General features: G+C 37.7%; 1 protein-coding gene across 3 annotated transcripts in view; it reads right to left on the bottom strand.

Moving 5' to 3' along the window:
- Nucleotides 1–26,925, bottom strand: part of AGBL1 (AGBL carboxypeptidase 1) — a 698,527-nt gene that overhangs the window by 499,414 nt on the left and 172,188 nt on the right. The gene's annotated exons all lie outside the window — the stretch shown is intronic.

The following is a 26,925-nucleotide window of genomic DNA, read 5'->3' on the forward strand; positions in this document are numbered from 1 at the left end:
GAACAACTAACAAAAAATAGATCTCCAAAGGCATACACTATTGGAAATAGATTTAGCAACTAAGTATTAATATTATTCTCCCCCAATTTAAAGTATAAATATTAATATCAAAGTTCTCTTTAAGGCACTTGAGATAAAGAAGATCACTACATAATGGCCAATGTTTTGATTATTAGAAAGATACAATATAATAATTCTGAATCTATATGAACCTAACGACATAGTCTCAAAACAGAAAAATTATTCATTTAGAATAAAGAAAAATTATCAACTTGATTATTGTACTGGAGAACTTAACACAATTCTCTCAAATTGATAGTTCTAGCAATTGGAAAAAATAAGACAAAAAAGATATAAAAAATTCAAACAGCACAAATTAGCACATTTGATCTATTGTGTATGTAGAACAATGCATTCAATTAATTGAAAAATACATATTCCTTTCATGCACACATGAAATGTTTACAAAAATTAGCCATACACCAAAGCCATAAAGACAGTCTCAACAATTATCAAAGGATGAGTAAGATGACATTATCTGTTTATAACAAAATTAATTTACAATTGATATTAAATAAATAACTAGAAATACTCCATATATTTGAAAATTGAAAAGTATTGAATAATTCATAGATTGAAAAATGAGCAATAGTGGATATTAAGAAAAAAAATATTGATAAAAAATGGAAATACCACACAGAAATGCCAGCGGGATAGAGGTAAAGTTGTGTTTAAAGAGAAATAAATTCCCTTAAATATTTATACAGAAAGAAGTAAGGTTTCAATAAACAATGTTAAGAATGAAAATAAAGACATAATTACACAAGGTGAAGAACTTACACAGTTTAATAAAAGAACATATGATCAATCTTATTACAGCAATTTTAAAACTTAAATAAAAATATTATAAGAAAAAAGATAGCTATCCAAACTTGTATCAAAAGTAAATAGAAACCAGAAAACATTCTTTAAGCAATAATGAAATTGAATTAATAGGTTGAATAATTCTCAAAAGAAAGTATCAGATCTAGAGAACCACAAAGGCAAATTCTCCCAAATGAGAATTGAATTAAAAAAAGGAATGTTCTCATGTTCTTTCATCTTATTTTAAGGGACAAGTGTGACCTTGATACCAAGAGCAGACAAAGACAGGAAAAGAAAGGAAAATTACAAGCTTCTCACTGCCATGAATATACATGCAAATTCTAAACAAAGTAAAAGAAAATTTAATCAAGCGATGTATAAAAAAGATAATATATTATGACAAATGGGTTTATTCCAAGACTGCAAGAATAGCTTAATATTAAAAAATCAATTAATGTGATTTATCTCAATAACAGATTAAAGGAGAAAAATATCTGATAAATATAATATATGTGGGAAGAAGCATCTAATAAAATTCAACATCCATTCATGTTAAAAATCTTTTAGCAAATGGGGAATAAAAAGTCACTTCCTTAACCTCATAAATGCACGCATCTGCGCGCGCGCGCGCACACACACACACACACACACACACACACACACCCTTCAGTAAATGTCATATGTCATGGTGAAATATTGAGAGCTTCTTTTAAGACCAAGGCCAATACTAAGATACAAAGATTCCCACTACCATCATTTCTAATAAATATTGTTTTGAATGCATTAAAAACCAAGAGAAAATAATTGAAGAATATAACTCTTAGAAACAAAGGGGAAAAAATCCCATCAGTTTTTGGTGATACAATTATCCACACAGAAAATCCTAAATGTGTGTGGGGAGGGAGGGGGGGAATATTTAAATTTAAAAAGTATTTTCTATAGGAAAGTTGATTTCATTTTTCTATATCACTAGCGACAACTTTAAAAGGACATTTTAAGGAATATACTATTTACAATAGCCCACAAGTATCATCCAAGAATAAAATTATGATGTGTAAACAATCTTATTATACAAAAAAAAAAATGAAACTTTATGAAAACTATTGAAGAATACTAACTGAATGGAGAAATATATTCTCGAAACCTTCTTGGATAGGAGAATTCAATATCATAGGAACATCATTTCTTCCCTAGGAGATATATAATTGCAACAAAATCCCAATAAAAATCCCAGCAGGTGTTTTGTAATTTTGTTCTAAAACAAGACAAACTAATACTGAAATTTACATAGGTCTGAAAAAGGCCTAGAATAGTTAAAATATTCCCAAAGAAGCAAACCAAAGTGTAAGACTTCCCCATTATGTATCACAATTTACTTAAAGTAAATAGAAATTAAGCTAGTATGGTAAGAGTGCAGAGATGTATAAGCAAAACAATGAATCAGAACAGTGATAAGAGAAACAGAGCCACATCTACAAAAATGTGATTTGTATCAGAATTGGGATTGCCTATAAGGGACAGAAAGGATTCCATATATAATGTGGGAGAAAGACAAGCCAATAGCAAAACAGGGGGGGCAGGAAGATGAGCAGGCATTTCACAAAACAGGATATCGAAAGGCTAAAGAAACATTTAAGGTATGTGCAACCTTGTGTTTCTTGTCAAAGAAATGCCAATTAAAACCACAATGAGATATCAGCGCACAAGTCATCAGACCAGCAAAAATTAGAAAGCTTGACAAATTAGAAAGTTAGCCAAGATGTGAAGCAACTCCCACACATAACTGGCGAGAAGATAATGCTGTATAAACACTTGAGAAAGCAGGTTAGTATTTCCTATTAAAATCAGACATCTGTATACCCCTAGATTCGCTTTTAGGTATATACCTAACCTTTAGAAACTTTCAATTGCATCAGAGCAGAATCTTTTGTAACAGCAAATATCCAGGAACAATCCAAATTTATCAATAGTAAAGTGGCTACATAAATGTGGGTAGATTCAGGCCATGGAATATTACACAGCAATGAAAGTAAACTGTAGTGATAAGGTTTATTTGCTTTCATGCCCCTGAAGGAGAGAAGGCTGTAGGAGGGAACTGATAATTTAATTAATCTGTAAATTGCATCCAGACTCCCAAGAAAGATAAACTACAGCCAAGTGCGCCATAAGGTACACCACAGACCTCATAATACCACTTTATCCAGATCCATATAGTCCAATTGAAAACCACAAGCACACTCACCTAACAGAATCTCTACATGGATCCTTGGACTAAAGTGAAATCTTCTATTCCAGCAACTCCCTGACTTACAAATTCTGACCAAACTCTACCAAAAAAAAAAAAAATCTATGATCAACTCCCACCTTAGCAAATTCTTCCCATAACTCTATTCTTAAAAGGCCAAATGGGGTGGCACCTGTGGCTCAAAGGAGTAAGGCGCCGGCCCCAAATGCTGGAGGTGGTGGGTTCAAACCCAGCCCTGGCCAAAACCTGCAAAAAAAAAAAAAAAAAAGCCGAATGATTCTCTATTCTGTCCTGCAGCATCAAGCTAATAAATCTAACATAAGTTTGACTACAGATCTGGCCCTAGTAGACTTTGGGCCCCAGGCTTTCTCCATAGCTGTGTAGATGAGTGGCAGAAATAAGACTGAGTGAAAGCTGCACGCCCAAGGAGAATACTACAGCATGCCTCAAATAATTAAAAATCAAAGAGGCAAAATTAAGCTATATATTTTTAATGAGACATTTATATGGCTACACCAAACAACAAACAAATAAGGAAATACCGTAATATTTTGAAATTAAGAGAAGGATAATGAGACCAAGGAGAGATATACAGTATCTTCTTAGGTACTTAAGCCTTGCCAATGTCCTATTTTCCTATAATGTGGGAAAATAGGTATTTATTTTTTCTATTTCATATGCAATACAAATACATATTTTTAATTGCCCTGTAAATGTGACTCATGATTTTAAAAATTTAGACATCCAAAAGAGAAAACTGGGGCTGACCTTGGATAAATGGCTTGCCCATTAGCTAGCATGGCTAATTAGAACATAAAATGTTTCATGGCAGACATTTCTGCAACCCCCCAAACAGAATTATTTCATGAACCAGATCCATAATAAATGTTTGTTGAATAAATGAGGAAGCTGCGACCTCAGTACTCATCTGTTCTTTCCCCCTATGACACCATAATACATTAACCAGAAATCCCCAGGAGTATGTCAGATGTCCTTCAAGGATCTTTTCTGTTAAAAGTGAAACTGATAGACTATTCTCTATAAATAGACAATTCTCTATTTCAATAATTTCACAGGCAAATCTAGCCAAATCCTATTTTTATAAATAAAGCTTTATTGGAACAACTATACCCACTCGTTTATTATTTATTGTCTGTGGCTGCCTTTGTGTTGAGTAATTGTGAAAGACATAATCTGGCTAACAAGGCCCAAATATTTACTGTCTGGCCCTTTACAGAAAAACTTTGTCAATTCCTGCCCTCCTCCATTATTAATACCACTCAATCCTCCTCTCAAAATCTAGTCCGCGGCTTGCTTGAGAGCCCTGGCTACTTCCTTAACCTCTGGAAATTTTAATTTCCTCATTAGGCTTATTGCTCATCATCCCAGGAGAGCAGTGCAGAGTCATCATTCAGCATGCCTGGGAGGAAACAAAGACTGCTCGCAAGTGTCGCTAATTTCCACCCCTAATTTCTCTGACGCTGTTTGGAAAGGCTTCTTCTCTCTCGTTGCTTCTTTATTTATCTCTCCCTTGTTCTTTATTACCAAGAAGATCTCCACTATCCAATAGAGAGGATATTGTTTCCATTTTCTTTTTTTTCCAAAAGCCCATCTGCTCTCTTGCCACCTAACTCCCACCTCAAGTCATCACCCTCTGTTTGTGACATCATAATTGGTTGCTATGGAAACAGATGAGCTAGAAACCAGGTGCATTTAAAGTGTTTTGTGGATACTTCCTTTCAGAAAATATTGAGAGCCTAACTTTAGGCAAATATCCTTGGAAACAAAGAATAGACCGGAAGGAGAAGCAGGAAACAGATGAGAGACAGGAAGTACCAAATTTCATGTTTATAAATGTTGTGGAGGAATATGGCAACAGGAACAATGCCAGGCTGGCGGCCATAGGAGATGAAGTCTTCCCATTTTTTTTCCACAGGACATCCCATAGCCCTGAAAGTTCCAGCGCAAGCTCCCACCATCATCCTACACAAGAGAGTTTCTTCTCACAGCACTGCATCGTCCTGGCAGGAGTCAGTCTCCCTCTCAGAGGGAAGGCTAGTTTCAAGATCAACCATGTGTGCACAGCAGAGATCGGGGTGCCAGACACACAGTACCTTCACTGAATGGAGATTCACGCTACAGAGCTCAGACTGGAAGGCGAGCAAGCCTCAGGACACAATGGAAATGCGGTGTTGTCACCCTGGATCCTCTGTCCCACTACTTTCTCCTTTCCATGAATGTGTTCCCCAACTTCACAGATAAAACTGTATTAGTAGGAACAGCATTTTGCCCTGCCGAAAGTCAAGAGACCCACCTATCCCCAAATCCTCTGAAGCAGATCACCCCACTGCAACTGACTGCTGGCTTTCTGGGGAAGAGACAGACACTCAGACTGCTAGGGGGCAGAGCAGGCATGAGAACCAGGCAGTTGGACTCCAGAGCCATTCCCTTCGTCCCTGCATTTGACTGCTTGTGCCTGTCCATCCCCAGCATGAACAGGTGTGGTTCTCTTTACAATAATCTGTGTATAAGAGAAAAAGAATCAGCCAACCCAAATGACACAAGCACCAAATTTCTAACGAATAATTTGAGGTCTCTGGAAGAGCCCTTTGTTCCAGATTGAATTGGGATTTATTTCAGTTCAACATAAGCAGCGGAATCTTTCAAGAGATTGCTTCCATCCACAATCTCTTAGTATTCTCAGAATGTTTCTCTCTTGTAATTTCTTCTAAACTCTTTACACTAATATAATAATAATGGGACCCTTTCAGGTACCCTCCATGGGTCTACACTTGGTACACAAGCTAGGTATAAAGAAAAGGTAAAGGATAGAAGGAAATTAAATTTTAGCCTAAGCAAAAATTAGACATGTGAGGGTTCATTTGAACATGAATAAGAGTGCTTTAGTCTTTCCTTAACTTGGTGTATTAAATACAGGTAAGATTTTACTCTGAGAGCTTTATGCTGAGACAGGATTTGGGGGTGCTTCATTCTTCCTGCCTATTAGTGTTACCTGAGATTATAAAGGAGGAAGGTTATATTCTCCTTTTTGACAAGTATCACTCTGGAGGTGAAGGCTAGCTATAGTAATCCCATTAGGCGGAACACTAATTCTTTTATTCATCTATTGTGTACCCAGCACTGTGCTTTAAGTGAACAGATTCTTTTAAACTTTACCATAACCAAATAAGAAATTGTTACTGCAGATGAAGAAACTGAGGCTCAGGAAGGTTGCCCAATAGTCAACAATTCTACCTAGCTACCATGAGGGAAAGCCCAAATTTGAGTGCAGATCAGAGTGACTCCAAGCCCTGGAGGACTCCAAGGGCTGGAACTGTAGCCATTGATATGATGTGGGTAGTGTGTCTATCCACTTAAGCCTCACCCTAGCCCCCCCAGTTCAAAAGGCTGTGGGTTCACCTGAATGATAAAATGGAATCGTACAATATAAAATGGACAATTACTCTCCAGCTTGCAACGGACAAGGAGGCTGGAGTGAGAGAATGTTTATGTGACCATTTAACCAGCACTTTTTCAGATGCACTGCTAGGAAAATGTACCTTCTCATTAATTTTCACCATGACCTTATGAAGATGATAAGACTATTCCCATTTTTACAGATGAGCAACCTGAAGCTCAGAGAGCTTGAAAAGCTATGAAAAGCATTGGAAAACCTTTCCTGGAAAAAATGCACCCTTTGAAAGTATGGATTTCAATGTGATTCACACAAAAAAATGACTGAAGCCTGAATATTAGATCTTACTTCTGACTCTGCCTGGAGACTCCAATACATTACTAAGCGAAGAACCAGAGTTGGAGTCATGCCTCCCAGGGCACTTTCAATAAAATCAAGCCAAGTCCTTAAAAGAGGGCTGGGCATGGTGGCTCCCACTTGTAATCCCAGCACTTTGGGAGGCCAAGGTAGGTGGATTGCCTGAGCTCAGGAGACCAGTCTGAACAAGAGTGAGACCCCATCTTTCAAAAATAGCCAGGCATTGTGTTGGGTGCCTGTTGTCCCATCGATTTGGGAGGCTGAGGCAAGAGGATCACTTGAGCCCAAGAGTTTGAGGTTGCTGGGAGCTATGATGCCACAGCACTCTATCTAGAGCAACAAAAAAAAAAAAAAATGGCTGTGGAATGAGATTCACCATGTAAGAAGGGGTCATGGAACTTCTCTAATCCTGTCCTGCTTTCTAAACTCCAGCCTTCCCCAACATTAATTCATTGTGCTGCCATAACCAGGCTGGCCTTGAGGACTTCGCACCATCCTTTCTGGGGACTCATTCCCAGTTCCTGTATTAACTCCTCTGGTATAGCTAAGACCAAACTGGCATTCGGAAGCAAGATTTAATTAGCCAGAAAATATAACTAAATGGAACTAGATGAATTAATAGGCAAAAGAACCAGCCAGCTTTAAGTTGGAGGAGGAAGTGGTAACTCTTCTTCTTCAGCCAAAGTCTCCTCTCAAAATAGGAGGGCATTTTCCTGAATAGCTGCCACACATCCCCCCTCTACCAAGGAGAAGTCTGATCCTGCTGCTAGAATCCCCAAGAGCCATTGGACATACACCAACCTCAAAGATGGATGGAAGTATCTGTATATTCAGATGGCCTCAATAACCCTAATGCACTGACAGCAGGAGGTTGGGGCTTATGACTCAGACATCACTCTTCTCATTAGCAGGGCTCACCATCTAACTTGTGTGTGGTGCCCTCCAACTCTGTTTTTGTTTTGTTTTGTTTTTTCCCCTCTGTCACCCAGGCAGGAGTGCAGTGATATGATCACAGTTCATTGCAAACTTGAACTCCTGGGATGAAGATTCTCCCGCCTCAGCCTCCCAAGTAGCTGGAACTACAGGTGCATACCACCATGCCTGACTATAATTTTAAAACTTTGTTTAGAGGCAGGGTCTTGCTATGTAGCCCAGGATGGTTTTGAACTCATGTCCTCAAGCTGTCTTCCTGTCAGGGCCTCCCAAAGTGCTGGGATTGCAGGCATGAGCCACCTGGTCCAGCCTCCCAACTCTGTTTTTTAATTCTTTAAGCCTCAGCTCTAAAAATGCTAAATGCCTATTCCTGCTTAATCAACAATACAGGGTTGAGAAAGCCTAGCTTGTTCTGACCGGCTCTGAACTAAAGATAATCTTGCTTCATTAAAAACCCCATTGGCTTTATCTCTAAAGTTGTTTCAAGAAAAGTGCTTAAGCATTTTATAATTAACATGTGGCAGCAGGTGCTATGAAAAAAGCAGGCACAATTATAATAACTAGAAGTCAATAATTCATAAATGATAATGTATTATTAATCAATTATTGAGGCCTCAACAACATTTAATAAGATTAAGCTGATTGCCAGGCTGAATTGTTGGATACATATTGATTTAATCAGAGCACTTAATTAAACCATGTAAGTTGCCCACCAAATCATTACATCACAGCTTCCTTCAAAGGAGGACAGTTTCTATTTGCTTTTCTCTTCTTTGTGAACTAGAAATTGTTATTGATAGAAAAGAAATTAAGATAAGGATTCTTGCTGTTCATAATAACTTAAGAAATTGCCATGCCATCTGGCTGCATTTTTTTTTCAATCATAAGGAATAAATGTTGTTTGCAGAAGTGTACTTCAAGTTCAATTGGTATGTGGGAATTCTATGTTTTTCCAAAGAATTCAGAATCTTAGTAAACAAGGCTACATTATATACTTAAACAAAGAAGATAGGGCGGCGCCTGTGGCTCAGTCGGTAAGGCACCCGCCCCATATGCAGAGGGTGGCGGGTTCAAGCCCAGCCCCGGCTGAAACCAAAAAAAAAAAAATAGCCAGGTGCTGTGGCGGGCGCCTGTAGTCCCAGCTACTTGGGAGGCTGAGACGAGAGAATCGCTTAGTCCCAGGAGTTGGAGGTTGCTGTGAGCTGTGTGATGCCACAGAACTCTACGAGGGCCATAAAGTGAGACTCTGTCTCTACAAAAAAAAAAAAAGAAGAAGATAGTTGATTACCGCCCTCCATTTTAAAGACTGAGAAACTGAGCCTCAAAGACATTTTTAAATCCCTGCAAAATTTTGAGATAAATCATCATTCAAATATAGTTGTCCCCCAATCCTTTCCCAGGCCAAATTTCCCAAAACTTCAAATTAAGCTTTAATCTGCTGAAAACTAGAAAAGCACAATCATTTTCCTCCATGAATTTTCAATAGTATTTTCCAGAAACTGAAAGCTGCTTCCCTAGCAGCCAAAAGCTTTCAGAATCACTCATCATTTACAATGATGCATAAATCCTTGTCTTTTGACGTGCAGGTCCTCCTTCCACTTGTCATCTTGCTAATGATGGAGTTATTTTGGTTGAACATTGAACAAAATGTTTTTTTGCTCAGTGTTTCAGCCTGATGATCCTGCCTGAGGGGAGACAGTGACAGCTCTGTTGAAGCATCGTGGGGTACAGAAAGCCCTGCTGGTCTTTCTAATTAGGGCTTTACCCTGTCAGTTTCATGAATAGCCACTTCCTAACGGGATGTGCATCACTACATGTTGAGAATGCCCTTGCCCTATAAAATTCTGGGATGTCAAATCCACAGCTGCCACCTGGACTCGATGTTCAATGAGCCACACAAAATCAGCTGCAGGAAAGCTACACGCAAGACACTGGGGTAACACCAATTCCCTCTGAGCGGCGGCATGCAAGCTCTTAATGTGCTCATCTGTTGTCGGGGAAAGGTAACACTGCACAGACTAGCTTGGGGTGAGAACTCCATCACTCGATCATTACCAAGGTAGCTTATGGACATACATTTTAATTATCACATTTTGGGCAGTTAATTTGCCCAATGACTCAGCTCCTAACCTGTGTTCCTGTTTCTCTCTTGCAAGGGATGAGCTCCCAGCTATGGCCTCCAGAGGCTCCTATTTATAAAAACCAAAAAACTTCCTTTCTACAACTTTGTTTGGGAGAATGGCATTAGGGAACCACAGTAAACGAGTTAGAAATGGCCATGTTGTTCACATTCGGTTTTCCTCTAAATCCAATTGCTGCTCTCATAAAGAAAAGAAAAGTGGTAGTACAATACAATCTCAGCATTCTATAATCAGGCTTACAGTGTGGCTGAAAGTGTTTTATTTGGGGGTGGAAGGAAATCTCTGCAGCCATAATCACTCATCACTCACCTCTAAAAGAGTGGAATGAAGGCTCTCACTAGGTCATGATCATTCATTATGGAAAAATAGCCAGGATTCATCTCTACATTGTCCTGCTTCCATCCTGGTTCTTTTGAAAGCATAGGAAAGAGTGACCAGCTATGATGAGAATCATTCACTGTCCCAATTATTGTAAGTACACCATCCCCATGAGTTACAATTTAGAAACTCTTCTCTGGGAGTAAGAGAATCTCCACCAGCTGCAAAGGAACAAGCTCCTTCCACAGCTGGAGGCACCTCAAGAAAGCCTCCTAAGTCAGAACAACTGGGTGGAATTGATTAAATAATTTGTTTTTTTGAGATTTCTGGTGTTGATATTGAACACAGATCACCAAAACCAGACAGAGAATGTGCCTTTTGGTAAATCAATCATCTTACAGGAAAAAAATAAAATAGACTCTTCTGCTAATATTCCTGATGTCAAAAAAAAATTAGGCAGAAATTTCTGGAAAAAACCTGGTCCTTGGTTGGGATCTTAATTTAGAAATTCCAAAGTATTTTGCCGCTAAAATTCTAACTGCTAAGAAAAAAAGGTATTCCAAGAATTATGAAAGAAAAAGTATTCTTTTCAGCAGGAATAATGTCAATTCTAAATATGGAATAACAGATGTATAATGTCAAATTACAATCAGACTTTTGAATTCATACTATTCACTATCGTATACAAAAAGTACACTTTCATTTTCCTTTCTAACGGAAAGAAGTAGCCTGTAAAACAGAAATATCAAGGGGTAAGAACCTCCATTTCTTGCAGAATGACAGACTAAACACTTTCAATAATCCTTTGAATGAAACAACAAAAATGCTAAAATAAAATATTTTTTCAAAAATGGGTTTTAACGCATTGCAGAATTGGTCTGAAAGAATAAATCTGTAAGTGCCAAAAACAAAGTAAAACCAAAGAAACCTTGGAAGATAAGCAAAAATCAAAGCATCTCCCCTGCCAGGGTTCCAGATAATCCTTGGAGACCTCAAGCTTTCACTTTGAAGGCTGCAAGGGATACAGATCCAGGACTGAACCATGGATCCCATCCATAACAGGGCATCTGGTGGGAAACCCTCACATAAAGCTGAAACCCAAACAGTCTTTACTCTCAGTTCACAATCTCAATTTTCCCCTAGGAATCTCTGTATATAATGAAAAGCAAATCCTCACATTTGAATTTATGATCCATATGTGGTCCCAAAACTCTAAGTTATACAGTATGGTTATCCCAATTTTCTAGCACTCTTAGGTGAGTAACAGAAACAAATACACCAAAAAAAAAGAGAGAGAGACAAAGAAAAAGAAAGAAACAAACAAAGAAGAAATAAAAGAAAAGAGAAAACAAACAGGACAAACACAAATGCTTTTTCCAGGCTAGACATTCAGCAATAGGCTCCAGGCCAGCCCTCATGGCCAGCCCTCATGGGTCCAGTTCCCATGGACCCAGGACCCAGGCTTGTCTCAATAGACCCAGCCCCTGTGGACCCAGCCTCTAAGCCAGTCTCCTGAGATTTACCTGACCAATCCATCTCAGGAGACCTGTGCATCAGCCTGGCCCCTGTAGACCTAGGATCCATGCCTGCCTGAGCAGACCCTAGCTTCAGGTTCACCTAGCAAATCCAGACTACGTATCTACCTACCTGTTGATCCAGGTACCAGGCATCTGCCCAAGGACTCCAACAGGAAATCTGTCTGTGTAATCTGCCAGATGGCCCACCAAGTATATCTGGATCAATGACATTAAGTTTATTTTTCAAAAAAGTAAACAAAATTGACAAACCTTTACCTAAATTAAGAAGAGAGATGAGTGGCTCAGTTGGTAAGGCACCGGCCCCATATACCAAGGGTGGCGGGTTCAAACCCGGCCCTGGCTGAACTGCAACCAAAAAATAGCTGGGCATTGTGGCAGGCGCCTGTAGTCCCAGCTACTTGGGAGGCTGAGGCAAGAGAATCACTTAAGCCCAGGAGTTGGAGGTTGCTGTGAGCTGTGTGATGCCATGGCACTCTACCGAGGGCCATAAAGTAAGACTCTGTCTCTACAAAAAAAAAAAGAGAGATGATTCAAATAAAATGATAAATGAAACAATGGGCATAACAACCGATACAATGGAAATACAAAGCATCATAAGCAACTACTATGCCAACAAATTGGATAAATTGCTAGAAATATACAGCCTACCAAGACTAAATCATAAAGAAATAGAAAATCTGAACAGGCTTATAACCAAAAACCAAATCAGTAGTCAAAAACTCCCAGCAAAGAGAAGCTTAGGACCTGATGGCTTCACTGGTGAATTTTACCAAAGATAGCAGAACCTCCATAGTTGACTATCTCCCTATGTTGGCCACCTCCTTAAGTTGACCTAATTTTCATAGAGTAGACAAGCACTCCATGTACATATCTATATAGTAGGCTTAGTTCCTTATGTTCACCACCTTTGTGTGTTGACCAGTTTGTTATAATCCTTTGGGTGGTCACAGAGGTTCTACTGTATTTAAAGAATTCTAGTCCTTCTCAAACTCCTTCAAATAATTGATGAAGAGGGGAAAAGTTCCTAACTAATTTTATAAGGCCAGCATTACTCCAATACCAAAGCCAGACAAGGACACTACAAGGAAACAACACTACAGGACAATATCCTTGATGAACATAGATGCAGAAATTCTCAAGAAAACCTAGCAAAAGAAGTCAAACACATAAAAAGAAACACACCCCATAATCTTGTGGGATTTATTCCTAGGATGCAAGGATGGCTCAACATAAGCAAATGCCCTATAATAAATGTGACATGAACAGAATGAAGGGTAAAAAATTATGTAAATCATTACAATGTGATCACTGTAGAAAAAGCATTTCACAAAATTCGATATCTTTTCATGGTAAAATCTTAATAAATTCATTAGAGAAAAAAAGGTATTGCTTCATAATAAAGATCAACATGACAAACACATAGCTAACTACACATTTAGAAAAAGCTAAAAACTTTTTCTCTAGGATCAGGAACAAGACAAGGATGCCCATTCTCATCATTTCTATTCAATAAAGTACTAGAGGTCCTAACCAGAGCAATTATACAAAAAAAGGTAAGAAAAATAAAAGAAAGGGGAAAAAAAAGAAAAGAAATAGGGCGACACCTGTGGTTCATAGGGGTAGGGCGCCGGTCCCATATGCCAGAGATGGTGGGTTCAAACCCAGCCCTGCCCAAAAACTGCAAAAAATAAATAAATGAATAAATAAATAAATAAAAGAAAAAAAGTAAAGCAAGTAAGCAAATGCATCCAAACTGGAAATGAAGAAGTAAAACTATCAGCTGTCATTGCAGATAAGATGATCTTATATACAGAAAGCCCTAAAGACTCCACCAAAAAATTTAAAATGTTACAACTAATAAACCAATTCAGTAAAGTTGCTGAAGACAAAGTTAACATTCAAAAATCAGTAGCATTTCTACCCTAACAAGGAACTATTTGAAAAAAAAAAAAAAAAAAAAAAAACAAGAAAACAGTCTCATTTACAATAGCATCAAGAAATACTTAAATTTAACCAAGGAGGTGACAGATCTTTACATTGAAAACTGTAAAATATTGATGAAATCAATTGAAGATGATCCAAATGAATGAAAAGCTATCCCATGTTTATGGATTTTAATTTTAATTTCATTAAAATGTCTATACAATACAAAACAATTTACATATGCAATGCAATCTCACCAAGATTTCAATGACACTGTTCAAAGAAATAGGAAAATGGCCATAAACTTACGTGAAACCACAAAAGATTCTAAATAGCCAAAAAGAACAAGCTGGAGGCATCACACTACTTGATTTCAAGTCACTCTACAAAGCTGCAGCAATCTAAACAGCATGGTTGTGGCATAAAAACAGATGTGTGGGTCTGAGGGAGGCAAGATGGCTGACTGAAGATTTCGGCAGAGGCTCCCATCCAGAGGGAGAAATCATAGCCAGAAATAACCCAATAAAGCAGATCAGGAGCTGAGCTGAGAGAGAGGATTGATAGGCTTGCAACAAGCTGAGACTCCAAGGAAACAAATTTCAGGTACAAAACCTATCCCAAAGATGACGGGAATCCTTCCCCTTGCTCACCCCCACCCCCAGGAAAGAGGCTTGAGGTGAGTAGAGAACAGAGGAACTTTTGTTTCACCAAAGCAGAGAGGACACTGAGGGTGGGGACTCCCTCCCCAGAGAGATATCATTACAAGCCCAGGCAGTCTCTTGCCTGGGCCAAAAATATTCTCCCTACCTTCCTGAACTCCCAATCCACCCCTCCCCCCTCTCCTGGCAGTCTGGAAGACTACCCCCTGCAAAATCCACAGCATTTGGCAGATTTTTGCTAGGGTGGGGCACCTCTTGAGCTGTGGGGCAGTTGCACTGAAATTATAACTTTAATAGAGGCAGACAGTAACAAGGGGGGAGAGACTTGCTCCATGTTGGAAAGAGTACAGCTCAGGACCTGCGCTAATGACCACCTGGGGACAGTGGCCCTACTGGCTCCCAGGCTCAGCAGACCACCTCTGAGCTCCTGCATTCAGCAGCCACGAAAGTGACTCTTGCCCAGCTCCTACAACCTGCTGCCTATAGACAGCAACTCCTCCCTGACTTCTGAAACCTGCAGCCCACAGCTGGTGACTCTGCCCTTTGGCTCCCCACCTGGCTCCTGAGACCCGAGGCCTGTGGCTGGAGACTCGGCCCTTCAGCTTCCTGCCTGGCTTCTGCAGCCCAAGGCCGGGGGTCAGTGTCTCTGCCTTCCTGTTCCTCACCCAGCTCCCATGACTCTTGCAGCCGGTGGCAGTGCCCTCTAGCTCCCCTTTGACTCTGGTTACCTGCACACAGCAGTACCCCAGACTGGCAGCACCACCCCAGACAGTGGCAGCACCACCCCTGACAGTGGTGGAGGCACCACAGTCCCTCCCACTGGGGTCAAATTGAGCTGCCAGTGGACCTCTGCTGCCTAGATACTGAAGACCTTTTGAACTCTCCCACCAGATCAATGTTTGCATTGACCGGAACAATTGGTTTGGAATTCTTGACCTAGGCCAATCACCCAGAGACCCACCAAGGTTGTACCCTGATTGTGTTGTTGTGGGAGTGTGGGACTCCCCTTCCAGTTCTTGCCTGTGTGGGTGGGGGAGGTGTCTTAGTTGCTTATATATTTCCAAAGCTGATATTTCATCCCAAAGCCACTGATTCACTAGAATTGGGCAGAGCCTAGCAGGTCAGCACCACCACATCTAGCAGGTCCCCAGAGTTTCAGGCTGTAGTTCTGAATGGGACCTTTGTAAAGCTCTAAGGGAAAAGCTGCAATCACCAGTCCCAGTTCTTTGGTAAATGGCTGGTTAATTACAACTCCAGGAGCCCTCAATTCAATTTTACCTCATCAGCTTCTCTAGTCAAATGGTGAAAAATAATCATGGAGCAGAATCAGCAGAAAACCTCTGGCAAGAAGAATAATCAGAGTAGGTCAACTCCCCCAAGGAATGACAAAGGAGACATAACAGAAGATCCCATTCATAAACAAATGGCTAAAATGTCAGAAATTGAATTCAGAACTTGGATTGTGAATAAGATTAACAGAATGGGTGTAAAGATGTAATTAGAAATTCAAAGAGCAATTCAAAGGTTGTCTCAAGAATTCAATGAATTAAAAGACAATATCATCAAAGATTTTGACACATTGGGGCAAGAATTTTCAGCCCTCAAAGATCTGAGAAATATAGTAAAATCCCTCAGTAACAGAATGGAGCAGGCGGAAGAAAGGATCTCTGACATTGAAGACAAAGCTTTTGAACACTCCCAAACACTCAAAGAGGAAGAGTAGTGGAGAGCAAAAATGAGTCACTCCCTGAGAAAATTGTGGGAACACTCCAAAAGGGCAAACATTTGCCTCATAGGAATCCCTGAAGGAGAAGAGGATGGTCTGAAAGGCACAGATACTCTACTCCAAGAGATAATTGAGGAGAACTTCCCAAGCATGGCAAAAGACAATGAAATCCAGATAGCAGACAGTTTCTAAACCCCAGCATGCTCAACTCAAATAAAGCATTTTCTAGACACATTGTAATTAACTTCACCAAAATTAATATGAAGGAGAAACTCCTGCAAGCAGCCAGACGTAAGAAAATCATAACCTACAAGGGGAAGAATATTAGAATGACTGCAGATCTTTCTGCTGAAACTTTTCAAGCCAGAAGAGGATGGTCATCATCCTTCAATCACCTAAAACAAAACAACTTTCAGCCTAGGAGCCCAGGATCCTGTATCCAGCTAAAATGAGCTTAATTTATAATGGAGAAGTGAAATACTTTAATGACATGCACACATTGAAGAAATTTGTCATAACCAAACCAGCTCTTCAGGATATCCTCAGACCCATCCTCCATGATGACCAGCACAGTACTCTACCACCAACATAAAATCACTCTGAAATTCTAGACCAAAACCCAATTTCCACAGTGGTGAAAAGATTCAAAATGTCCACTGGACTTTTGAAAAACGTGACACCCAAAATACTACCAGGCTTATCAATACTCACAATTAATATGAATGGCTTAAACTGTCCTCTTATGAGGCACAGGTTAGCTGATTGGATACAAAAACTCAGGCCATATATCTGTTGAATACAAGAATCTCATCTTACCTTAAGGATAAATATAGACTCAGGGTGAAGGGATAGACATCGCTAATCCAAGCAAATGGAAATCAGAAAAAAGCAGGGGTGGCAATTTTATTTGTAGATACAATAGGCTTTAAACCAACAAAAGTAAGGAAAGACAAGGATGGTCACTTCATATTTGTTAAGGGAAACACTCAACATGATAAGATGTCAATTATTAACATTTATGCACCCAACCACAATGCTTCTCAATTTATAAGGCAGACCCTGACAGACACGAGCAATTTAATATCTTCCAGCACCATAATAGTTGGAGATTTTAACACCCCTTTGGCAGTGTTGGATAGATCTTCCAATAAGAAACTAAGCAAAAAAATTTGGACGTAAATTTCACCATATAACAATTGAATTTAACAGACATCTACAGAACATTTCATCCTAACAAAATTGAATACACATTCTTCTCATCAGCCCATAAAACATCCTCCAAAATTGATCACATCTTAGGTCACAAGGCTAACCTCAGCAAAGTTAGAAGTATAGAAATTATTCCTTGTATTTTCTCCGATCATCACACATAAAAGTTGAACTCACCTTTAACAGGTATCTGCATACTTTATACAAAGACATGGAAACTAAATAACCTTATGCTGAATGATAGCTGGGTCATAGATAAGATTAAGAAGGAAATTGTGAAATTTTTGGAACAAAACAATAATGAAGGCACGAGTTATTAGAACCTGTGGGATACTGCAAAGGCAGTCCTAAGAGGGAAATTTATAGCATTGCAAGCCTTCCTCAAGAGAACAGAAAGAAAAGAAGTCAATAACTTAATGGGACATCTTAAGCAACTGGAAAAGGAAGAACATTCCAACCCCAAACCCAGCAGAAGAAAATAACTAAAATTAGAGCAGAATTAAATGAAATTGAAAACAAAAGAATTATTTAAAAGATCAATGAATCAAAATGTTGTGGTTTTTTTTTTGAAAAATTCAACAAAATTGATAAACCTTTGGCCAATCTAACCAAAAATAGAAAATTAAACTCCATAGTATCATCAATCAGAAATGACAAATGCAAAATAACAAGAGACACCTCAGAAATTCAAAAAATCCTTAATGAATACTGCATATATTTTATATTCTCAGAAATATGAAAATCTGAAAGAAATTGACCAATACTTGGGAGCACACTAACTTCCTAGACTTAATCAGAAAGAATTGGAAATGCTGAACAGACCTATATCAAGCACTGAAATAGAATCAACTATACGAAATCTCCCAAAAAAGAAGAGTCTGGGACAAGATGGCTTCACATCAGAATTCTGGAAAACCTTTAGAGAAGAACTAGTACCTATATTACATAACCTTTTCCAAAACATCAAAAAAGAAGGAATACTTCCCAACACGTTCTATGAAGCAAATATCACCCTGATCCCCAAACCAGGAAAAGACCCAACAAGAAAAAAAAAACTATAGACCAATATCTTTAATGAACATAGATACAAAAGTATTCAATAAGATTCTAGCAAACAGAATCTACCAACACATTAAATGAATTATACACCATGACCAACAGGGTCTCAAGGTTGGTTCAATATATGTAAATACATAAATATAATACAAAACATAAACAAACTAAAAAACAAAGACCATATTATTCTCTCAATAGATGCAGACAAAGCTTTTGACAATAGCCAGCATCCTTTCATGATCAGAACACTTAAGAAAATAGGTATAGAAGGGACTTTTCTTAAACTGATGGAGGCCATCTACAGCAAACCCACAGCCAATATCACATTGAATATAGTAAAATTGAAAACATTTCCACTCAGATGAGGAACCAGTCATGGTTGCCCATTGTCTCCACTGCTTTTTAACATTGCAATGGAAGTCTTAGCCATCACAATCAGGCAAGAGAAGGTGATAGAGGGTATTCAAATAGGGTCAGAGTATATCAAACTTTCACTCTTCACAGATGATATGATTTTATACCTGGAAAACCCCAAGGACTCAACCACAAAACTCTTAGAAGTGATCAAGGAATTCAGTAGCATCTCAGGATACAACATCAATACTCACAAAATTAGTAGCTTTTATATATGCCAATAATAGTCAAGCTGAAAAAACAGTGAAGGACTCTATTCCCTTTACAGTTGTTCCAAAGAAGAACAATATTTGGGAATTTACCTAACAAAGGATATGAAAGATCTCTATAAACAGAATTATGAAACTCTGAGAAAAGAAATAGCTGAAGATGTTAACAAATGAAAAAACATAACATGCTCATGGCTAGGAAGAATCAACATTGTTAAAATGCCCGTATTACCCAAAGCAATATACAAATGTAATGCAATCCCTATCAAAGCACCACCGTGAAACTTTATGGAAAAAATAGTACTTCATTTTATATGGAACCAGAAAAAACCTCAAATAGCCAAGATATTACTCAGAAATAAAAACAAATCAGGAGGAATCATGCCACCAGACTTCAAACTATACTATAAATCTATAGCGATCAAAACAGCATGATAATGGCACAAAACAGGGAGGTAGATGTATGGAACAGAATTGAGAACGAAGAGATGAACCCAGACACTTATCAGCATTTGATAAGCCTATCAAAAATATAAATTGGTGGAAATATTCCCTATTTAACAAATGGTGCTGGGAGAATTGGCTGGCGACTTGCAGAAAACTGAAACTGGACCCACACCTTTCACCATTAACAAAACTTGACTCTCACTGGATAAAAGATTTAAACTTAAGACATGAAACTATAAATATTCTTAGAGATTGCCAGTGAAACACCTGAAAAAATTGGCCTGGGAGAATACTTTATGAGGAGGACCCCACACACACAGGCAATTGAAGTAACACCAAAAATACATTACTGGGATCTGATCAAACTAAAAAGGTTCTGCACAGCCAAGAACACAGTAAGTAAAGCAAGTAGACAACCCTCAGAATGAGAGAGGATATTTGCAGGTTATACTTCTGAAAAAGGTTTGATAACCAGAATGCACAGAGAACTCAAACTTATTAATAAGAAAAGAACAAGTAATCCCATTTCATTGTGGGCAAGGGACTTGAACAAAAGCTTCTCTGAAGATGATAGGCACATGGCCTACAGACACATGAAAAATGCTCATCTTTAATCATCAGAGAAATGCAAATCAAAACCACTTTGAGATATCATCTAACTCCAGTAAGAGTGGCTCACATAACAAAATCTCAAAACTACAGATGTTGAAGTGAATGTAGAGAAAAGGGAACACTTCTGCACTGCTGGTGGGAGTACAAGCTAATGTCCCCTTTGGAAAGAAGTATGGAGAATACTCAAGGATCTAAAAGTAGACCTGCCATTTGATCCTGCAATTCCCCTACTAGGTGTATATCCAAAAGACCAAAAATCACTTTATAACAAAGATATTTGCACCAGATTATTCATTAAGCTCAATTCATAATAGCTAAGTCATGGAAGAAGCCCAAGTGCCCACTGACCCATGAATGGATTAATAAATTGTGGTATATGTATGTCATGGAATATTATGCAGCCTTAAAAAATATGGAGACTTTACCTCTTTCATGTTTAAATGGATGGAGCTGGAATATATCCTACTTAGTAAAGTATCTCAAGAATGGAAGAAAAAAATATCCAAAGCACTCAGTACTATTATGAAACCAATTTACAATCACTCACACTTTCATATGAAGAATAGATCACAACTATGGCCCAAGATGAAGGAGGGAGGAGGGGGAATGAGAGGAGAAGAGGGGAGATCATATCAAGGGAGGGTGAAGGGTGGGATCACACCTATGGTGCATAATGCAAAGGTACATGTCAGATCTATTAGTATAGAGTATAAATGTCTTAACACAATAATTCAGTAAATGAGATGAGGTGTATATTAACCAGTGTGATGTAAGCATTCCTAATTCTAAATGAAATCAGCACATTGTACCCCATAAATGCATTAATGTATACATGACCTGTGTGTTTATGATTTAATTTAAAAAATAAGAAAACTAAATAAAAAATTAAAAATTAAATCAGATGTGTGGATTAATGAAACAGAATAGATAGCCAAAAAAAATAAATCCATGCATTTATGGCTAATTTGTTTTTGACAGAGGTGCCAAGAACACACAATAGGAAAAGGACAGCCTCTTCCAGAAAAGTGTTAAGAAAACTGAATAACTACATATAGAAGAACAAAATTGGACCTTTATCTCATACCATACACAAAAATTAATTCAAAATGAACTAAAGATTTACACATAAGATCCAAACCATAAAATTCCAAGAGGAAATACCATAAACTGTGTAGCTTAAACACAGAAATTTATTGTCTCAGTTCTAAAAGCTGGAGGTCTGAGATAGCAGTACCGCATGCTTGGGTTTAGGTAAAGGACCTCTTTCTGGCTTACTGATGAACCACCTTCTCTCTTTCCTCACATAATAGAGAGGGAGTGATCTCTCTAGCATCTCTTCTTTTAAGAAAACTTATCTTATGAGGGTTATACCCTTATGACCTCATCTAACAATAATTATTTCCTTATTGTTAAACATATTTTTGAGACAGATCCATGTTGACATGTTTGAGTTGACATTTGAATCATTTGTTGTTGTTGTTGTAGAATATTACACAGATACACCTGTGGTGCATCTTACAAGGGTACATTTGAAACTTAGTAAATGTAGAATGTAAATGTCTTAACACAGTAACTAAGAAAATGCCAGGAAGGCTATGTTAACCAGTGTGATGAAAATGTGTCAAACGGATTATAAAACCAGTGTATGGTGCCTCATGATCGCATTAATGTACAAAGCTATGATTTAATAATAAAAAAATAATAAAGAAGAAAAAAAGAATATTACAGAGATACAAATATTTTGGCTACATGAATTGCTTTTTCATAGTTTAAGTTGAATATAAGCATACTGAAGTTTAGGCCTTCAACTTATGAATAAGGAGGGGATGACTGGACCTAAATTCATACATAGGAGTATTAGAGAACAATAAAAAAGAAAGATTCTCTCCATACCCATGCCAGCATGTGTTATATGTGGTACACTGTCGGACTGAAAATTAATACAACCTCTATTGAAAGTTGTATGGAATTCCTCAAAGAACTAAAAGTAGACCCAGCATTTGATCCAGCAATCCCACTATTGAATCTTTACCCAAAGGAAAAAAAAGTCACTTTATCAAAAAGAAATGGGCAAACAAATGTTTATTGCAGCACAACTCATTATCACAAAGATGTGAAATCAACCTAAGTACCCATCAGTATATGGAAGGATTAATAAAATGTGATATACATATATCACGTAATACTACTCAACCATGAAAATAATACCTTTTATAACAACCTGAATAGAACTGGAGCCCATTCTTCTAAGTGAAGTCCATAGCAAGAATAGAAAAACAAATATGACATGTGCTCACTATTAAATTGAAACTAATAAATTAACACCAATGTGCACATTTGGTAGTAAAACTAAGCAGAAAGCAAGCAAGGAGTGGGGGGCAGGAGGGAAGGATTAAATTCACACATCTAATGGGTACAATGCATCTTATATGGGTGATGAGCACACTTACAATATCAACTTAAACTGTAAAAAAGCAATTCATGTAGCCAAAATATTTGTATCCTTGTAATCTAAAACAAACAAAAAAAAAAAGAAATGATTCAATGTCAACTCAAACATGTCAACATAGATCTGTCTCAAAAATATGTTTAAGAAAATAAGTATAGATATTACATAGTCCTCTCTGGGTTATGAATGAAATAGGTTCTATAAGTTTGTTCTTAAGTTGAATAATTTGCATGTAAGTTGGAACAACTACATTTACCTATTACCTGTAATAGCCCCCATTCATAAGAGCTAGTCATACATCAGTTGGATGTTTGTAAATCGGGGACTTGCCATAATAACTTTTGTTTGTAAATGTAGGTTGTACATAAGTTGGATGTTTTCAACTCAGGAATTGCCTATACACACACACACACACACACACACACAAAATTTATATAGTACGTTTCTGATGACATAAAGATGCAAATAGGCAAACTCCACAGTAGATTGTCAGAGATATATAAATATGTAATTTTAAAATATAAAGAAAAGCAAAATATCATTTAACACAGAATTCAGGGTAGTAGTTACTTGCAGGTGGTAATAGTGAAAGTCATTAGGAAAACTCTTATAGGGAGTTCAAGTTTGGGTAATGTTGCATTTTTAAATTGAGTAGCGTATACTACTTACATTTTATTTTTGTTCCTTTATCTTGTCCTATATGTTATATGAATTCTAAGTATTATATTAAAAATAAAGCTCTATCTGTTTAGAGAAGAACTAAATTCTGATTTCTGCCTCCATGTTTAATAGCACATATACATTACCTTTTGCTCACTGGGTCTTACTTCCATCATCTGTAAAATGGGATTTTTTTGCCCCTAATGCATTACTCTCACAAGTGTAAAAGAAGATTGTTATATTAAACTCAATGAAAATTAAGCAAAAAGTTAACACATTTAAAAAGAAATGGCAAACTAGGAGAAAATATCTCCTAGAATATTTAGGGAAAATAGTCTGAAAAAGGGTAAAAATGTTTTCTGTCTCTAAAAACTCCCCACTCTTTTGGGGGAATTAAAACCTGCACCCCTGCCTCAGGCCAGTGGTCAGAAGAGGCAAGGGAGTGTTCTTTGTTCTTTGTACCTCAAGAGATGGCTCAAGGGTATTATCTAGGTGAAATCACTGAGATTGTCTTAGCTGAAGATGGGATGAAACAGAACCACTAACAATAGTTGAACAGCAATTGCCTAAAGCTGAAACCTGTCCTTTAATAGCTCTGTATTTCTGCTCAGAGTCAGGACATTGGTACTTTAAGCCGGGAATCTGACAACCTCCTGATCTGCTGGCAAATCAATAAACTACTGTTTCCTTCTCTTCCCTCTCAAACCACTTTTCCTCTTTCTACTGATGCAGCCTTGGGGACAAGTGCTGAACTTTGGTAACACCATGTATTTAGAACAATGATCAATAATCGAAAAATGTTTGCTAAATGAATAAATTAGTGTTTGACAAAAAAGAATATTTCTAATACATAAAAAGCTCCTTATAAATCATTTAGAGAAAGACAAATCATCTAATTACTTAACAGAAAAATTAGACAAATTATTTTTAAAGTAAGCAATTTAAAACGAAGAAATCTAAACAGATATTCTAAAATATAGATCACTGGCGTTATGCCCAAAAATAATCTAACTAAGTAACACTAAAATGGGGTGGGGGGTTTATGAGGGATTAAGATTTTTGAACACTGGTAAGTATAAAATGGGGTGGGGGGTTCATGAGGGATTAAGATTTTTGAACACTGGTAAGTATAAAACTATAGAAGACAAATCTATTGCTGACCTAGCCATGGAGGAAAATAATCTCCTATGCTCTTTGTGGGAATATAAAGTGGGTGGCACAGAATTTGGTGAAGCTTTCAATTCTCAGAATTCATAGGGGAAAGATTTGGATTTTCACAGGGAGTAAATTTCAAAAAGACTAATTTAAATCCATTTTACCTAGATTACATGCTTGTGTGGGAGTAAGCGGATGTGTATGCATATGTGTGTATTTGTACACTAAAAGATAAACATAAAACTTCTAGCAACAATTTTCTGAGGAGCAATAAGGAGTTATTTTCACATTTTTTACTTTATGCATTTTTGAAACAAAGATGACACATTGGCACTTTGTAATTCAATTTTTTAATTTTAGATATGAAATATAAATAAAGTTGGAGACACTCAGGAAATAATATAACAGAGACTCGTGTTTAAAAGTTGTTAATATTTTACCATATTTTTTAGAACTCTTTTTCTTTAAGAAATCCAAACTCCCCAACAGATTTAAAATTCATTTCCCTTTGCCTTTCTGTTTCCCCCTTCCTCAGTTGGAATCACTATCTAAAATCTAGTGTGATAGCTTTTTTTCAGCATGTCTTCATAATTTTTCTACAGACATAAATATCCATGATCAATTCTTGTATCATTTTGTTACCTGAAAACCAAAAATTTTAATGGGAATTCTAATAACAAATTCATGGTCATGGTCAGGTTGTGAGACTTCTGCAAGATACATACATGTATCAGAGTATCTGGCCAGCAAAGCCTGCTATACTGAGTTTGACTCATAGGGGAGCTGTCAGGTTGTTAAAGATCCAAATGAGGAGTTTTGGTTAGGTTTTTGTGCCTTAGATGGGGGGACCCTGAAAGAGAGAGTTATCTAAATTATGGATAAATGGGGTTGCAAAAAGACTGTGAAGGAGTCTGGGGAGACTTGGAGAGACTCACACTACTTCGGGTAATGTGGATGTGTAGCAGAGTTTTGGAGAGTGCTATTCTCCTACCTTTACATGACATACAGCAACTCTCTGAAAATCCAGCAATGACAGTGACAAAGGTCTTTTTCACAGCTGCAAAGACAGCAGACAACTACCAAGAGAAGTCCAAACATCAGGAGAAGAATGGAGTGGCCCATAACGGAGACTGTAGTCAATGGTTGCTTTATTTGTACATTTGTGGCTGCCTATGGGGATCTCAGGAAATACCAAGTAAAGAAGCAACTTTTCAAGAGAGTTTAAAGGCCTTGGATTGTAGATGGGAGCAAGAACAGTTTCAGAGATTTCATTTGTTTGTTCAATAAATATTTGTTATGTACCTGCTTTGTGCAGAGATTGTGTTAGGTTCCTAGAGACACAATGGAAATATATATTTCCCAGCGGACCAAAAAGAATTTGGTGAAGCTTTCAATTCTCAGAATTCATAGGGGAAAGATTTGGATTTTCACAGGGAGTGAAATCTGATGTAATATATACATATATGTGTGTGTATATTTATATAGCATGCAACTGTGCTTTCCTGGAACTCAGTCTTATGGGCAAGGAAGAAAAGATAACATGGTCATGCTACAAAGAGATTTTGGGTAAGGAAACAACATTAGATACAGTGACCCAGGAAGGTTTCCTTGACCTGAGTGGGAGAATACAGGACAAGGAGAAATTAACTACACAAAGTAATAGAAGAAAAGCATTGGACTGAATGAGAATAGCAAATGCAGACACCCAGGGAAGGTGGTTGTGATGCTGTGTTAAAAAAAAATAGTAATAAGTTATATCATTGAAGAGTATTGAGTGACAAGGGGGTGAGATATGTGTAGAAAAGGCATGCAGAGGCAGTAAAATTTAGATTTTAATAAAATTATGAGGGTTATTCATGTTAACATGTCCACATGAGTACTAAACACAATGGAGAAGCCTAGAACATATTACTTACTTCATAAACAATTGTTCTTTTACGTGGGTGATTGTATTCATAAAGGCATTTTCTTACATTACCGCACAGCTAAAAAAGGAGGCTGATACAGGAGTTAGGGTCATGGTGTTTAGGATTCAGATAGTTTAGTTATAAATATGTTAACAGACAAAGAGGGTCCATCTGCCTGCCACTGTCGGCCAATATGCAGAGATGGGGATAGGTCCACCAAACTTTATTTGTCAGAAGGCCAGCAATTCTGGAAACAGAGTAGCCTCTCCAAGATGATTCTGTCCTTCCATTTCCAAAATCATAGTTTCATACATAAAAGTTAAAGGCAAGAACCATACTAACCCTTATCTTAAACAACAGTAATTAACATTTATCTTAAACAACACTAATCACCATAATCCATGACTTATAATAAATAGCAATTGATATAACTCATGACCCACATAACAACATTCCACTTCAAAAGTTAGTCTCCTAAATCAATTGCCCTAAACTACTCAAGATATACACTTTTAGGTTAAAGCTGAATTTACAAAACAAGAATGGAAGACATGAGGTGAAGCCATGTAGGACCTAAACCAACCAGACCAGCTGAGTCATCTCAGCCCTACCTGAATGACTCCAGCTGAGTCATCTCAGCCCTGCCTGAATGACTCCACCTTATTCTCTCTACTTGCAATCTCAGATC

Source organism: Nycticebus coucang, chromosome 2 (assembly GCF_027406575.1).
Source record: "Nycticebus coucang isolate mNycCou1 chromosome 2, mNycCou1.pri, whole genome shotgun sequence".
Lineage (NCBI taxonomy): Eukaryota > Metazoa > Chordata > Mammalia > Primates > Lorisidae > Nycticebus > Nycticebus coucang.